The following is a 19,225-nucleotide window of genomic DNA, read 5'->3' as shown; positions in this document are numbered from 1 at the left end:
TAATCTGGTCTCTCTCCAAGTGGCTGTGTTCCTGTGCCAGTCACAGCTACTGTCAGACAACCCTCTGTGTCTGCATTCTGGGACCAGCTCCCTCTACTTGGTTGTCAGGCCTACCATGTGATACAGTACCCCTGTGTTGGTAGCCTCAGGATACAGTGTTATCCAGAGAGTTTCTTGTCCATACCTTTGCAAAGAGCCCCCTCATTAAAGTATCTTAGTACGAGTGGCTGACTGTTTCCTTCTGGGGCCCTGACTGATACAGAATTTAACAACCCTTGTTGTCAAGGACTTTATGATCCTGAGAAAGCAGGAATCATTTCTATAAAACAGTGGGAAAGCAATATAAGACTTCTTTAATGAAGTACTGTATGTTGCAGCAGAGATGAAAGTTTTAAGAAGAGAGATGTGAACCAAATAGGATAGCTTTAGGGAGGACTTCATAGTCTTAAAAATCAGGATGGATTTCAAAAGAGAGAAAAATTAAAAGGATGAATTCTAACCTGGAAGAAAAGTCATTGTAAAAAGAAAAAAGATATCTAGTCCTTGCAGATAATCATAGATTAGCAGTGAGGGCAACCATATATCCCACCTAAGCTGCCTAAGACATCCTCAGTTCATAGCTATTGTCTCTGTGAAATTCCTTAATAGTAATAAATTATATGGTAATGCTTTTGAATGCATTATATAGTAGAAAGTCATTTTGAATTCCTGAACAAGGAATTACTATGATGAAAGAGGTATTTCACAAAGATACATTTGGCAATGGAATATAGACTTGAGATACAAAGGGAAGTTCAGAGAATAATGGAGTTTAAAGAGAAAAATCACTTGATTAAAATGATGACACTGTGAATGAAAGGAGAAATCTTAAGAAAAATAAACTGTTTTCATAACAAAATCTTGTATGTATTCAAAATACAACCAACAGGTCTTTGTAACCTCAATTCTATGCTGAATCTCTTTCAAAGAAACAAAGTCTTACAACCTAAAGAAGTTAAAAGGAGTTAAATCTTTACTTTATGCATTTATTAAGCAAGTTAGTTTATCCTCTTGTCTTGCCAGAAGTCTCTTATCATCTCACTGGTTCTCATTCCTACCTCATTTAGTCCCTCTGTCAGAGACTCCAAGAATCTTGTCCTTCCTTAGTCTCCATTTTGCTCCAATCTCAGCATCCTTTTGGTTCAAGCTTGCTCTTAAAATGGGAACGTTTTTAGCTTTGTTTACTGAAGTTCTCACATCAGAAAAATGTGGTGTCTTCAAGATGGCATTGTTATAAAAGCCTTTAAGTTGTTATTACAGTGACATGTGTACAAGGTGATAAAATAATCAGAATTCATGTGAAGGAGCAAATTTTGGCTACCTATTCCCCCTTCATCCCACCCCATCTTGCAGAGTAAACCTCTTCTGATTGTTTTTGGTGTTAATTCCTCACATGGTTACTGTGTGATTTTAAGTAATATGTTTATGCCATTCTTACGTTATTAACTTCATATAGTATCTAATGAATTCCTGCTTTGAAATGTAAGGGTTGAACACACTTGTAACTCTTCTTCATCTTATCCTGAAATGTTTGATGTACAAATTATTAGCTTTATTTTTTTATTAGGTAACTTGGTAAATTTAATAAAGCATGTAGATTTTTTTTTTTAATTCCAGTGTCATTTGACTCCTTGCTATGTCAAATGCGGATGTTGGTACCTTCCTTTCCCACATTTTCCCTTTATTTTCCTCCTTCTACAAATTTTACTTTTGACTTTAACACTGTCCATGTTGTTGGTATTTAAATGAAATTTTAAACCATGACAGGCTTTGATCATGCTTTGGCTATAGGTTGATTATAAAATTCTAAAACCAATAAACTATATTTAACATTAGCTTTCTCACTATAAAGCCACATGGTGTGTGAACATTGTATTTTCTTTTCTATGTGAAATATCAGGCTTCTTGGCACCTTGAAGGAGAATGCTTCTAGCATCAATGACAAATAAATTTTCTGTCCTTGCATTCTTCCAAGTGATTAAAAATCATTTCATATTTAGTTTACTTTATTTTGAACCAGAACTTTATTTCAGGGGTAGAATATTTTACTGTGATATACTATTTTTCTCATGCAAAAATTAAAGTGTCTTTAGCATATTCTCAAGATTATTCACATTTTCAGTATACCATTTCTCACATGGCAACCCATATTTTCCCGAACACGGCCCTCCTCTAGCATTCATATATTTGTCAATAAAACCTCAAGAAATTACAGCATAAAACCTTGAGTTCAATCAATTCCATCTTCCCAAACCACTTACATCATTTCCCTTTTCAGTTCCTACATATGTAGGGAATACTACAAACATGCTGATTGAGGGTGATTTAAAAAAAATATAGTCCCACTTCCAGTTATGATAGAGCAGCTTATAATCAACCAACCAATTCTCCTGCCAACAAAATCCATAAAATGGTATGGAAATATTGAAATTACAGCTGGTCAAAGACACTGGAGATCAACCAAGGCTTTCAGAATTTTAGTATCCAAGACATTCTCTGTTGACTTTCCAACAATATGATGGAAGCCATAAAACAATGAAGATATCTAACATGCTGAAAGATTTTAAAATTTTATACACCACAAAAGGTATCCATCAACAAAGCAATTAAAATTAAGACATTTTCAGACAAAAAGTGAGAGAATTTTTCATTAGCAAACACAAAAAGACAAATAGTTTGACCTAATTTGTATGCAGTCAATAACTACTGAATATATATTCTTTCCAAATCGTGTGGAACATTTACCAAAATTGACTGTGTGCTGTACCAGAAAGCATGATTCGACACATTTTAAAGTATTAATATCACTCAGAGAAATTGTCTTCATTTTAAAAAGATAAAGTTAAAACACCAGGAAAATCTCCAAATATTTGAAAATAAAAAAACACCCTTCTAAAAAATCTTTGGGTCCAGAAGAAATCTCAAGGGAAATTTTAAAACATGTTTAAGTGGACAATAATGAAAAAACATATGACAGCAAAATTGGGCAGATGCAGCTAAAATCATCCTTAGAGGCAAATATATGGTCTCAAGGCACAGCAGAGAGGAAGAAAGGCGGACAGCTAATGGCGTAGGTGCCCGTAACGCTCACAAATGGCAGAACCAGGATTCAAACTCTTGCATGTTTGAATGCAAGAGCATGTACCCTAAAACCAGGGTACATGCTCTTAATTTAGGGTACATGCTCTTAATTCTTTTACTGACACATTCATTTAAGTATCTCCCAAGCTAGCAAGAAATCATTTTTTTCCTTTTTTTTAATTTAAATTCAGTTAGGCAACACATACCAAGTATATCATTACTTTCAGATGCAGTGTTCAACAATTCATCAGTTGCATATAACACCATCACATCATAAGAAACTACTGTGAAACCAAGAACCACTTCCAGATACCTCCTCTCTCATCTTACCTTCACAGGAAAAGTTCTTGAAACAAGTGTCTATACTTGCTTTCTTTGCTTTTTATCACTCACTCTTTAATCCACGATTTTTTTTTTTTTACTGTTTCCTTGCCCTGCCAAACACACTGAAACTGCTCTTTATGTTATCAATCTATTTGCCAAATCTCAACCTTTTTTTTCATTCTATTTACATACATATTTTCAATATGAATATTCATGTTATGTTTTAATTCTTAAAATTCACTTCTTTACTACCTACTGTAATAGTATTCTCCCCTGATGCCCTACCTACTCCTCTAGTACTTTTCTGTATCCTCTACCTCTGCCCATTCCTTAAATGTTGAAGTTCCTTCAAGATTTCTCAAGACTGCTCTTGGCTCACTACCCTTTTAATCCTTTATAAGCATTACCTCTCCACAATTTCAACCAGATATCTGTATTTGTAGCCAGACTTTTTTCCTAAGCTCTAACCTAATTCTCAGAGAAATCAAAATTTTTCCTTCTTACAGAAAAGCCCAAAGGATTAGCCTAAAACATATCTCCAACACATCTTTAGCTGCCTTAAGCTCTGGTGAAGTAGAATGATCACAGTACTTAAACTTGGAGCTCTATTATCCATTGACTGTTACAACTTTTGCATGACTGTAATGTGAAACTGGTGAAAGGAAATTGTGATTAATGATATTTTCAATTTAATTGTGGAATAATGTTCCAAGGGAATTGGTTAAATGTTAAGGAGCAGGGAGCTGGCATGTGTGAAAATGGAGAGGGGGTATTTGTATATTAGCAAAAACCAAAAAGTTCTCCACTGAGTACAAATTGCTAGTCTGAATACCAATGCTAGGTCTGGTGGTTAACCTAAAATGGTTAACCTATACATATTAAGGCTCCACAAGCAGAGATTTTATTTCAAAATGTGTGGGGTAGAATAAAGACTCTGTACTTTTTAAAATCTCCCCAAGTAATTCTGATTTGCTCTATATTTCAGAACAACCAGATTAGAGTAACATTTCCTAGACCACTGGAAGTTATTGCCAAGTACTTTTTTTTTTTTAAGTATTGTCTAAGGACTAAAATAATGGATATCTTGTAAAAAAATAATATTTTTAAAGAAGTTACTAAATTTATAGTAGGTTTCACTCCCTTCCCCCCAACTACTTCCCCCCAACAATAAATACTCTTCTTTTATTGAAAGGACCCTTGAATTTGAAAAGTTTAGATATTATTACCTATAACACTTCAAATATTGTGGAAATGTGTTCATTTTTATTAGAACTTCCAATTTGCCCATTTCCCAACTAAGACCTTTTGTCCCCATTATTGCAAAATCATTATATTTTCAAAGAAGAAGATAGTAGCAATCTATGTGTTATTACTTCTGAGAGAAATTATAAGAATACCATGAAATGTACATTAAGAAATTGAAAATCCATTTGTCCTGTTTTGAAATTTTTAAAAATATTTTGTTAGTTTTTTAAAGTTTGCCTCATCAAGATTCATAATCTAATAAGTGAATCTTTGTTTCAGAACCAATTTATAAAGGATAACTATGCAATGGTTAAAATTTGTGTGGTCACAAACTGTTACATACTTATATATTAAGTCAGAGTTGTATAAAACTTAAGCAAAATGTCACTCTCTTATAAGCCATTTATTATCCGGAAATATATATAAAGATTTATTGAATTCTACACACCTAAATTTCATCTTTAAATTACGAAGCACAGTGTTTGCTCTTTTAAAATGAGTAGTATTCCTGACACTGAACATACTAATTTGGACAAACATAAAACTTGATGGGTTGATAAGCCTTCAGTGATCATGATTGTAACATACTCATAGTATCAACATTTGGAAGGATGCTCAGATATAATGCATAATTGATAAGAAAAGAAGTTTGTGTTATTAGAGGATTGTGGTATTAAAACAGAAGATTGTGAATAGACATTGTATAGATGATATTGATACAGTTCAACAATGCTTTGTTCTTCCTATCAAGTAGTTACTATTTGGTTTTAGTTCCCCCAAGGCCTAGTAGGATGGGAGGTGGGATGCAAGTAGCTTTATGGTATATAGTCCCATGAGGCATAGTGAGAAAGTGAGGGAATGAGACAGGGAGGGAAGAAAGCCAATGAAGGGTGTGTTGATGAATAGTTACCATGGAAACTGAGCCTGCAGTATACCCTCAGAGATGATGTAAAACATGCCACAGAATTGTGCCACTAAAGGGAGAACATGAGATATTTATCCATGAACTGCTGTTCTTCATTCTTACCTCCCTACACTTCCCAACTACCCAATGCCAAGCCTGGCTTCGTAGGTAAGAAAATGCCTTTAGGTAGAAAGATTCCAGAAGACTTAGGAATGATTAAAAACTGTCTGTAGGTGACTTCTTGGCTGGGTAGAGAAGATCTGAGCAGGGAAACACCAGTGACAGCCCCAGTCACCATTTTCCTGGTACTATGTCCACCTCAGCTGGGCAACAGTAGCCCCTCCTCTTTAAGGCCCCTACTTTCCTCTTGATGTGACTCATGCCCTATCTCTCTCTCCCCGGTGAACTCAAAGGGCTAAGAAAATTATTTAGGCATTCTAAAGTGCATTTTTATTGACCTGAGGTTTTTTTGTTAATTCTAAGTGGTTTTATGCTAATGTTTAACTATTATTCACTGTAAGGAACATAACATACAAGAAAACATAAGTGGTTTTAATATGTGTGTCAAAGTCAGAAACAATAATAATTTGATCTTACCTAAACTTCCCCAGCCAATCCGTGGGCATCTTTATGCAAACACAGTCACTGTGCTGAAATCTACCTTCAAGAATTACTCTTTTACCTGCCCTAGTCCAATCCTTCATTTTATCCACATATGTCTGTCAACGAATACCCACATCCTCGGCTTGTAACTGGTCTAAGGGTTGATCACTAAAACAGACTATTTCAGAGTACCATCCTCTACCCACTCATCCCTAGATCAGACTTCTCTATCTCTCGGAATTCAGACTTTTACTGTCTTAACCACAACTGTCAGTCTGACTTTCACTTCTTACTTATCTACCTGAATTTTTGCCCTCCTGATTCTTCCTAACCTTGGTAATTATATAATCCTCAACTCTTATTTTGCCTGTCTAGAGTCTGTTCTCTGAAAAGTATTCCAATATGTTTTCTAGTGCCAGCTTCCATGTCATGATCATGACCTCATTTGTACCCATGGAACAATTATCTATTAACTCAATCAACAAGCATTTGTTGAGTGCCCACTATGTGCCATATACTATTGATGGAGTTGAAAAGCAACAATGAATAAGAGACCAACTTCCAGCTCTCTAAGTTATCGCAGGACAAGTGGCCAGGGCAAAGACTCTGTTAAAACATGTTTACAGAGAAAGACAATTATCATATGGTTTCACTCATATGTAGAACATAAGAAATAGAGCAGAGGACCACAGGGGAAGGGAGGGAAAACTGAAGGGGGAGAAATCAGAGAGGGAGACAAACCATGAGAGACTCTGGACTCTAGGAAAGAAACTGAGGGCTACAGAAGGGAGGGGATGGGGGGATGAGTTAGCCAGGTGATGGGTATTAAGCAGGACACGTGTGGGGATGAGCACTGGGTGTTATACGCAACTAATGAATTGTTGAACACTACATCAAAAACTAATGATGTATTATATGTTGGCTAACAACATAAAAAAAAAATGTTTAAAATAAACACCTAGCTTGAATCATGGCTTCAGTTAAAACTATCTCCTGAGAACCACACAAACAAATGTCTACAACTAGGCAACAAATATACACCATTTAACAATGGGTAAAGCAATTAGAAAATAATAGTGCAAGACTTGAAATGCAAGCTTTCTGCAGCTAGAGTCTAAAAATATTTATTAATTTTCAGATTATTCCAAAAGCAGCTTTTTTTTTAATAGATTTTTATTTATTTATTTCACAGAGAGAGAGATAGCGAGAGCAGGAATACAAGCAGGGGGAGTGGGAGAGGGAGAAGCAGGCTTCCCGCCGAGCAGGGAGCCTGATGTGGGACTCGATCCCAGGATCCTAGGATCATGACCTGAGCCGAAGGCAGACGCTTAACGACTGAGCCACCCAGGCGCCCCCAAAAGCAGCTTTGCCAAACATCTTTTTGAAACAAACCAAAAGAAAAATATTTGACCTGCATGTGATTGATAATTTTTTAAAACCATTATTAAATGCCTTAAATTGTGTCCACCCTATTTTTTTAAGTTGGAAATGGACTTACTTGTTTGTTCATCCATTTACTCATTCAAAACATATATTTTGAATATCTGTTATATGTCAGAACAGAAGAGGCTCCTGCTTCACAAAGCTGGTTTTCCAAGTACAAGGACCCAGACCAAGTGAGTGAGCAAATAATGTGTAATGATATATATGAATGAAATAACCTGTGTGTACTGATACAGGAAAAAGGGTTGGGATAGAGGGAAGTTATTTAGATAAAATGAACAGGGAATGCCTCCCTGAATCATTGAACATCAAAGAGTGAGACTTTTTTAGCTACTCAAAATTCAAACATAAGTATAATGTGTGAAATATTCTCATATGCATTAATACCAATTATAATACACCTGCCCTTTATTTCTTACTGTCTCTCACAAAATTCACCTTTGTTCTGAAAATGTGACTAAAATTCTCAAAGTTAAAAACAAGAGAAAGTTTGAATGGGTGTGAAATGGGGACTTAGAAGATAATCGCTCTTTCAACATTAATTATACTGTACATTTTGAGAAGCTATAATCAGGAATTGAAAGCTGCTTTTTGTCTTAGGTTCAAAATCATGAAGCAACAATTTCACACAGTGAATGCATCTTTGTAAGAAATTCTGAAACAGAAAACAATGACCTGGTTACAATTTCCTACATAAAAATGAGTCCAGACAAGAGCTACAGCCTATCTGCTCTTTTCCTGGTTTTATTTTATTGATGCTTTTCTGGGGGCATGGCAGGTTAGAGGGAACATGGAGGAAGGTGCAATAATAGAATTATTCAGCATAAATAAATTTTAAAGGAGCTTTCAAGAAATCAAATATGGCTAGTTTTATACAATGGTCTTAAAGTATAAGAACAAACAATAATTGTTGGCCAACACAATTTTTTAAAAAATCATTGTTTTTATCCACCAAATAATAAACAAACTATCTATTGCTATCTCTCTGTAAGCCTTATTCATAGAAATAAATGCAAATGTTGTTATTGCTTGGTGTCAACCTAGTATAGCGGGGTTTTTTAAAGTAATTCTTTCCAACTATCACTTGGGTTCCTTTTCCTACTTTCTGGTGCTTGGTGGAAACACAAGGACACAGAATTCAAAGATATCTTTTTCATGTTTATTTCACAAGCATTCAACAAAAATATCTGATTCACAATAGGAGCTCAGTAATGAATAAATAAATGAATGAAAGAATGAATGGATGAAAATATAAAAAATTTTGATCATCTAGAAAAAATAATGTCTTGAGCACCCACTATGGGATCACCATAAATTGTATATTAGTACCCAGGAACTCAGCAAATGTTTAATTCTAGTTACACAAATTCAGATGAAATTACTTTGGAAAATTAAGTCCATGGTGAATAATTATATTTTATTTAAACAAGCGGTACAAAATAGTATGCTTTTCCAATAAATGATTATTACTATTTTATTCCTTTTTTAAAAAAAAAATATTCACTGACCTAATATTTCAGACAGAGAGATTAGTTTCAGGGAATTTTCTTTTGTTTTTCATTAAACATTCGAAAACTGGCAAACTAGTGCCACTGATATTATCCTCTATTTTATTCCCAATTCTAATGATACCTTAAGTGAACAGAGATTTCATTTATTAAAGGAAGTAAAACTTTACAAATCTTTTACCAAGAACAGATAACCCTGATTAATTCATTCCCCCGTCTCTTTTTAATATTTTTTGGAAAGCCGAGGGTTCTGATTGCATGACTTCAAAATAAGGATCTCACTTTGCTATGAGGCCCCCATACTGACTCTGGAAATAATCCTAAACAAGAGAGTGCAAAATATCATGAAAAGTGGCAGCCTACTGGTAGAGAAAATACAATTTTGATATTCAGATGGCTTTCATGTACACATACACATGCATATACTATACACTGTGATTATTAAGAATCCTCCCTTTCAAAAAAATACATCACTAAAGTTTCATATTTTAAAATCAAGCTTTTCCTTAAATTTATAAGCCTAACTTACAAACATCATCATTTTCTAGCAAATTTTAGTAATCCATTTTAAGGAGGTCTTTAATGTGTGTTCCTATTTACAAACTTAGCCTCATTAGTCACCTAAACTAAATCCACAAATATATTTTATTACTCTTTAAGTACTTTAATTTTCTGGCTGAATAAATTCTTATAATAATAAATTTTCTCAGGTTTATAAGGAATTCTTTAAAATAATATAGGTTTACCTTACATTCTCTTAAATGTTTGATACTATTTATAAATTGGTAAGATTTCAATGTGAAGTCACAAATTTAAATCAATTATTCAATGGCACATTTTAAATTGGATGTGCAAGACTGACTTGCTAGTCTAAAAGGCCAAAGTCTCTTTTTTTTTTCTTTTTTTTTTTTTTTTAAAGATTTTATTTATTTATTTGAGAGAGAGAGAATGAGAGACAGAGAGCATGAGAGGGAGGAGGGTCAAAGGGAGAAGCAGACCCCCTGCCAAGCAGAGAGCCCGATGCGGGACTCGATCCCGGGACTCCAGGATCATGACCTGAGCCGAAGGCAGTCGCTTAACCAACTGAGCCACCCAGGCGCCCCAAGGCCAAAGTCTCTTAAATACTTCAAGTAACTAAAGTACCAAGTATGCTCATATTTCTCAATTCTCAAAAAGCTGTCAATACTATAGGTTTGATTTTTCTTGAAAATTTATTTACTTAACTGTAAATCTTTCCATGGTTAGAAGATGCTATATTAGGTTGGACAATGGCCCCCAAAGATGTCCACATTCTAATCTCTAGACCCTGTGAATATAGTACCCAACATGGCAAAGGAACTTTGCAGGTATGATTAAATTAAGGCTCTGAGATAGGTAGATTACCCTGGACCATCCAGGTAAGCCCAGTGTAGTCACAAGGGTCCTTAGAAAGAAGGAAGCAGGAAAGTCAGAGAGGAAGCTGTGATTATGGACAGAGTGGCTAGAGTGGTTAGGGGAAGAGGACCACAAGTGGAAGAATGCTGGCAGCCTCTGGAATCTGGAAAAGGTAAGGAAACAGATTCTCCTCTAGAGACTCCAAAAAGAATCCAATCCTGCCAACACTTGATTTTAGCCCAGTGAAACAAACTTTGACCTCTAGAGCTGTAAGATAATTTTGTTGTTGTTGTTCTAAGCAACCAAGTTTGTGCGAATTTGTCACAGCATCAATAGGAAACTAATACAGATGCTTACCTACCAAGGAAATATTTATGCTATTTCAAACAATTTGAAGGCTTACCTTCGTAATTGTTGAGGTTGCATCTTACCCAGAGAGTTAGACTACTTTGCTGATTTCCTTCCTTCTGGTGAAAATGATGAAACATACTGAACCCTTCTTAGAGCTCATAAAGGGACCTAAGTTATTTAAAAAACAAAGGAAGGGGTATATTTACCTCATATAACTTAGAGTCATCACACAATGTAGTTAACCTACATATCCATATAGGTTTATAAAATCTACCCAAGTTGCTGCATTAGTTGATTTTATATTGTGTTACTTCACTCATATTTAAGTATTTACCACTCTAAATGCCAAAGACTTTCAAGTTTGATGTAATATTGTGGTCTTTTTATTCCCTTTCTACCTGATCTACAAATGATAAAGAACATCTAGTTGGATCATTCATGATTTTATCTGAGTCTATGCACTTACAAAATAATAAGACATGGAGAAAGGAGCAGTAGTAGTATTTATTGAATACTTTATACTCAGACGATATTCTGTTGAACATTTGGGTTGTTTCCAGCTTTTGGCTACTTTTGATAAAGTTGCTATAAATATTTGTGTACAAGCATTTGTGTGGACATGGGTTTTCTTTTCTGTTATAATACCTAGGAGAAAAATTTTAGGATCACATAGTAAGAATGTTTAACTTTATAAGAAGAAACTGCAAAACTTTTCCAAAGTCACTGTATAATTTTACTTAACTTTATCCACTCTAGTGGATGCATAATAGTATCTCATTATGGATTTAATTTGCATTTCTCTGATGACTTGATTTTAAGCATCCCTTCAAGTGCTTATTGGCAGTATGTGCCTTCATTTATGAAATATCTTTTTTAATCTTTTGTTCATTTTTAGTTAGGTTGCTTGTTTCATTATTGAGTTGTAAGAGCTCTTTGTATATTCAGGATACAAGTCTTTTGCCAGATATAAATACTGCAAATATTTTCTCTGTGACTGCCTTTTCATTTTCTCAATGGTAACTTGTGAATAACAAAAGTTTTTAATTTGCTGAAGTTCAATTTATCAATGGTTTTCTTAACAGCGTTTTATTCTTCCTAGGAAATTTTTGTGTAACACAGGTTGCAAAGATTTTCTTCTTTTTTCTAGATGTTTTTTAGCTTCAGCTTTAGCCTTTTTGTCCATTTGGAGCCAACTTTTGCATACAGTATTAGGTAAGGGTCAAAGTCAAGGATTATAGACCTATATGTGGCGTAAGTTACATGGATAATACATTTGTCACAACTCACAAACTATACAATAAAAATCAATGCAATTTAATGTAAATTATAACTCAATATAGTTGATTTCAAAAGCATCTTATAAGTATCTAGCAAATCTTGGGAGCTGTGAGTAAAATAAAGATCAATAAAAGGACAAAAATTTCTTAAAGAAACTAACAATACTGTATTATATATTTCAAAGTTGCTAAGAGAGTAGATATTAAAAGTTCTCATCACAAGAAAAAAAATTTTAACTATGTATGTTGATGGATGTTAACTTATTGTGGTAACCATTTCACAAGATGTACATATATCAAATCATAATGTTATGCACCTAAAACTAACAAAATTATATATGTTAATTACATCTCAATAAAAAAAGAAAAATCTAATAGTAAAGAGTAGAAATGTAAACATGCAAAGTCAACATGCACATTTATCAGAAATATAGCCTAAACTCTGAAGTATTTTGGTTAATTGGTATTTTTCTTAGGGAGTCTATTGCATAAAAAAAGTAATAGACACAGAAGAACTGTAATTGATTTTTGATTATCTATTTTGTAATCTACATACCCTAATTTTTATTTTCTCATCATCCATCACATTTCTATATCATCTTCCAACCATTAATCAGTTATACATTTTAGGGAATATGAACATACTTTTAGCATAAGTAAAACATTAATAAAATATGCATTCCAGTGCCTCAGTAATACATTAGGGAATTATTTGCTCATCTTCTATTAGTAGATGTAATTGAGAATTTATTTTCCCTGACATACAGTTGACTCTTAAGCAACTCAGGATGTTAGGGGCACCAGTCCCAACAAAGTCAAAAATCCATATAAATTTTGATTCCCCCAAAACTTAATTACTTATATCCTACTGTTGGACAGAAGCTGTACTGATAACATAAACAGTCAATTAACACATATTTGTATGTTGTATATGTTATATACTGTATTTTTATAATAAAGTAAGACAAAGAAGAAAAAATGTTATTAAGGAAATCATAAGGAAGATAAAATGCATTTATAGTACTATATTTATTGAAAAACAATACTCAAAATAAGTGAACGTGTGCAGTTCAAACCTGTGTTATTCAAAGATCAATTATAATATTATGTTCTATCTTATTAATATTATGATATTTTAGTAATAAATAATGGCTATACATTTCAATTTTTATGTTTAAATTGGATATATTACATCATCTAATCATTTACCATCGTTTTGAAAAAATTAAAATACAGAAAGCTGCAAAAGACAATATAAAAGCATTTCTCTGGTCCCTACCAAAAGAGAACAAAGGCCACAATTTATTTCATTTATTTCATGTATGATTCAGATTAAAATATGTAAACTTTCACATAAAGTTACAATTCCAAGACAATTTTCTTCTCTCTCACCCACCACAGAAGTAATCATTATGTAACTATCCACATTTTGAGAGAGAAAGATACCTCACACACATACACTATTCACTCACTCACTCAAGTGTGCGTGGTAATATTTTGTGCTTGTTTTTAATTTATGTAAACAGGATCCTACTCTATAGAACACTCACAAAGTCACTTTTTTCACTTAATACATTTTCTAGAGTTACTAAGGTTGTTAGAGTTAGAGCTAGTTCATTTATTTTAACTGCTATATAATAGTCCATTGTCTGAATATATCATGATTTATTTTTCCGTTCCACCACTAAAGGACATATAGTTTGCTATTATAAAGTAACACTGAAATGAATAACTCTTACGCTTCTCCTTGTGCACATGGGAGGAATTTTCTTAAGGACTGCACTGTCCAATATGACTTTCCACAATGAAGGCAATGCTCTGTGCTATGGCTACAGAGCCCTGGAAATGTGTCTCATGTGACTGAGGAACTGAATTTTTCACTTTACTTAATTCTAATTAATTTAAATGTAAATTTACATAGCTACATGTGACTTGTGGCTATCATATTGGACAGTACAAGTTTAGTATATACACCCAGAAGTAGAATCTGTAGGCCCCGTGGTATATCCATTTACAAAATTTACTGATTTTTGCCCTCCAAAGCGATTATGCCAACTTACACTCCTACCAGCCGGGTTACTACTTCATCACGTCCTGGCCAATATTTGTACTTAGACGTCTCCTTTTTTGGCATCCTAAAAAGTTCAGTTATATCTCATTTTTGTTTTAACTGACATTAATTAACCCAAATAATAATGCAAATGGAAATGTTGCGTAATTTTTATTGACCACTTGGGTTTTTTTTCTCTCTGAATTGTCTGCATATCTGTATCCTTTTTCCAATAGGTAATATCTTTATCCTTATTAATCTGTAAAAGCCTTTCTAATTCTTATTCATTCCTATTCCCACCTTGACAACTCTCTGCAAAGAAGTCTCCTGAACTTACAGAACTTTTCATCACTCTGTTGAACCACTTTTTATACAGCATGGAGCTGAGTGTGTATCAATGTTGACAAGTGTCCCAATCTCACAGATTATCCAACCTGAAGGTTTGGCACCTTCCCTTCTAATGTGGAATATATGGTATCTGTTTTATTCTTGGTCTTGGAGTCTCAGGTGGAACTGATAAAACAGAACAAGTTCCAGTTTTATATCTTTTTTGCATTTCCATGGACCTTGGACATTTACATTTCCATGGACGTGCTCCTTTAGATCTGCTCCTAGATGCGTTTATTTATAGGATATTTCTCAGAAGTGCTGGGCAAATTTGGGAATACAGCATATTAGGACAATTTCATAGGTCTATAAATAAGAAATATGTAAATAAAAATATATACAATGACATTTTGATTAATGTCATTGGATTTAATCTATTTAATATCATAATCTTGCTTGGACAGACTCTTAAAGAACATAAAGAACAATACCACCATGAACAAATTCTCATCCTCAGAGTCATATGCAAACCAAAATGCATGAGCAACAATATGCTCCTTTACAATCAGTTACACAGAGAAATGTGTATCAAAGCAGTAACTTCAACAACCACATGTTACATTATGGGAAATTTTATTATTCAGAAGTGCCTTTCCCATTTTGGGGGAGGAAGTCGCCATAGGAATTTTAATTTATAGCCAAAGAAGATCACTTCTATATGGAATCACTGGCAAAAAAAGTGAAGTAATGACTGAGAATATGTAGGAGATAAGAGAGGTCTGTTCACTGGGAAAGGAATTCAATTTTTCCAACAAATCTTTGGGCGATAAGGCTGAATAAAATGTGTTACTCTTCAGTGGTGACTGGGGATAAGGCCTGAGCTCATGGGACTGATTCATGCACAATCAGGACTATCAAACTGTGGATACCAGGGGAAATTTCTAAAAAACAAGTTATCCAAAACATTTTCTATTATCAAGATCTAGGATTTTCTGTATCTCTGTGGACATGAAAATCTAGAAAGTGGGATCTACGAGGCAGAATATAGGAGGTGGAAAGCAAAGGTTCTGCTTTATCAAATTAGGTATTAAACTTTAAATGAAGTACCAAGGAAGTTTTAAGCCTCTTGATGTATTTTTTTTTAATTCCAAGTAGCAAATTGCATTCACAAAATGTTCTTTGAATTTAGAGAAAAGATAAATTCCACAGACTTTTTAGCTTTGGAGATTTTTTTAAGATTCATTCTCTTTGACTAGTGTGAAAAACTAACTTATTATATTCAGGTGAAAATATATTAAGCCCCTCCCCTCCAGGGTCACCAATGACTTCAGTCACCAGAACACTATTTTTTTTTTCCCCATTTATCTCCATTCCTTAAATACAAATTCTTCCACCTTGGTGCCTTCCCAAAAAATGCCAAAGAACTTGCTTTTCTGACCTTGTCCAAGATTTTGTAACGGAGTCTCCTGGTACCAAACCCACCCATCCACATCCTCCCAACCCCTCCCTCATCATCACAAATATCAGCAACCCTGTAGCTGACTAAAAATTTCCAAACATCACTGGGAAGGCCAACTGCCTACTTAGGGAACAACATCCCAAGGGATGGAAAAAAAAGAGACATTATGTTTAGTTGATTCAGTAGTATCAACTCCTTGCTAATAACAAATCAATTCTATAATTTCCCTCTTGTCTTTTAAGTAGTTCTGTGCTCTTCTGATTTTAGAAGATACTTTCATAAAACATTTGTAAAGCCCATTTAAGTTTCTTTGCCATCACATAAAAATGAAATGGAAAGAGAAAAGCCACTCAGCTTTTAGATGAATGCAACTACTATCACTACCTTGTTATTTTTAATAAGATACTCATTTTAAATTGTTCTGTTTTTCCCTCCCGATTCTCCTCTTCTGGGACAACCATTATTGACAGTTTCTTTTATATCCTTCTCGATATTTTAGTATTTTAAATATTTTAAATCTATGCAATCATATTACACATACTCTTCTATGACTTTTTTTTTTTTTAACTCAATCAATATACCTCAGGCAGTTTTTCATTTCAGGACATCTAGGTAGGTTTACCATATTTGTTTAGCAGTTGCACATTCCACTTGTTTCCTAACAGCCACTTGGAGCAATATCTAGGAGGGTGTAAGAAAAGAAAAAAATGTTCACAGGCCCTAATCTGCATAAAAGCTACACATACACGCACATAATAAAAAACATATATATGTATACTGGGCTGCTGTCAGCTAACAATGGACTATTTCAGGTGGACGCTCAGTATCTACAGAAGGCCCAAAGGATACACATTACTAAATAGATAGATGAAATGCTAAACCGGTATGGCCTCCCTTTTATACAAGGATGCAATGTTTTGTCTGCCAAGAATCTGACATTTTGCTTAAGGGTAAAATGAGAAAATATTTAAGTAGGCATTAAGGGAAAGCAGAGAAACTTGAGTAATAGCAACATACCAGTAAGAGGACCACACAAATCAGCACTAGCCCTCTAGGCAAAGGTCAGAGACTAGAGAATAGGCCGATCAGAAATCATGGTTTAAAAAAAAAAACACACTCAGACAGAAGTACAACATACAAGGGAAGCTTTTAGTCCATGATTATTCACAAACTGTTTGTAGAAGAGATTGACAAAAAATTCTCAGGTAGGAAAAATACCTGAGCAGATAAGATACCTTTTTGTGGCTGCCTCTAATGCCGAAGAACAGGCAAATCAATAATTCAGCCTTTCACGCGGTCCAAAAACGTAAAGCAGAGTTGGTACAATTTAGTAAATGCCATCCATCCACAAAGCCCATACCAAGCCAATTTCCAACAGCCAATATTTTCCATCTTATTTTCTCTATAATATTTAGCTTTTTGCTTTAATTACACTTGATATTTGTAAAGAGAAAGCTGGCGTTGTAATAATTGGATAGCTTTTTTATCTATGTTGGCAGAAACAGAACTTTCTCTTATATCTGAAGAGAAATACAAAAGCAAAACTTCCTTTTCTCACAAACTCAATGCCAAAACTATCCTCTGAGTCACACCGTTTCTTTAAATCATGTTATTCTGAAAGTTGAGATGTGTTATCTTAAACCTGCTGCCAGGATCCCGCTGTTCCTTAGCTAGTACCAAAAAACTACCAGTGTCAATTCATCAAAATGTATATACTTCTCCAAGACATTTTCTTTTTCTTTTCTTTTCTCCTCTACTTCCTTCTGATATTCCCACTTTTTTCTTTCCTTCCTTCTACCCTTCTTCTCCCCTCTCTCCTTCTCTCTCATTCGGGATGCAAGAGAGAGCAAAGTGAATACAACCTTTTAAAATCATAGATCCAAAAGATCCAAAAGATCCAAATCCTACTCATTTTTTTTTTCTGGAAAATAATTCCCCACTGAGCTTCAGAAACAGCACAATTGTCTCAGCTTTAAGGGAAAAAATAAATCTCCTAAAAGGAAAAAAATGTTTGTGTTGAATTAAAGATTTTAATATTTATAAAAGATTTTAACTGGAGATGAAGCTTTATTTAGTAATATTAATCAAATAGAAATGTACTCTTACATTTTCTCATTATTAAGTACTTAAAATTGCATTATGAAATCTTGGCAAGGTATACTGTTTAATGTGTACAAATGACATAATGAGTTGACTGAACAGTATTCAAATATGTATCTGTAAAGTATTGCTGCAAAGCAGGTTTCCTAAGTTCTCATTCTCTTAAGTTATTCTTAGTATTTTTAAAATACCAACAACAATTCTTCAATTCTTCAATTTTGCAAGCAAAATAGATAACGCTACAAGCACACGGCTACCAAAATTTCCATTTATGTACTCAAAATACCTGTTTTGAAAGGACAATTACCTGTTTTCAGTCACAACTTAGGTGTAAGTCTCTAAAATTTTAGCTGACAGGTTTTACTATGTAATAAAACATGTCAAATGCAAACTGACAAGTGGATTTCATTTTTGGAGGGCTTTTCCTCACACCTTTTTCCATTAGAATACAAGTACTACTTAGCCATATGATTTTCTGCAAAACTTAACCAAAAATGTAAAACATAATGCATGTCTCAACATCTTCACACTTACATGTAAGGCTCTAGGGAGAGGGGAAGTCTTGCTAAATTCAGGAAAGTGTACTGTCTATAAATGAAGAGGTGGCCAGCTTTCATCTTTTGTCTTTCTTTAGGTACTTGCGTGCCTGCCTTCGAAACCTCCACTGAGCCCAACTATCCCATGTCTGGTTGCATCTCTGAAATTTTTCAATTACTCAGTTTGTGGATTTAGAATATCATAGTGTCCAGCCACACCTACTCTATAAACAGATGACCTGGATACCGAGAGATGTCAGCCAATGAGCTTAACCACTGCATTTGCAGCTTGTCTTTTTTTTTTTTAATTTTTTTATTCTTATATTATCCCCATACATTGCATCATTAGTTTTAGATGTAGTATTCCATGATTCATTGTTTGTGCATAACACCCAGTGCTCCATGCAGAATGCGCCCTCAATACCCATCACCAGGCTAACCCATCTTCCCACCCCCCTCCCCTCTAGAACCCTCAGTTTGTTTTTCAGAGTCCATCGTCTCTCATGGTTCGTCTACCCCTCCGATTTCCCCCCCCTTCATTCTTCCCCTCCTGCTACCTTCTTCTTCTTCTTCTTCTTCTTCTTCTTCTTCTTCTTCTTCTTCT

The sequence above is a fragment of the Mirounga leonina genome, unplaced genomic scaffold, assembly GCF_011800145.1.
Source record: "Mirounga leonina isolate KUSES-001 unplaced genomic scaffold, KU_Mleo_1.0 Mir_168, whole genome shotgun sequence".
Taxonomy (NCBI): Eukaryota; Metazoa; Chordata; class Mammalia; order Carnivora; family Phocidae; genus Mirounga; species Mirounga leonina.
This window is presented reverse-complemented; position numbering follows the sequence as displayed.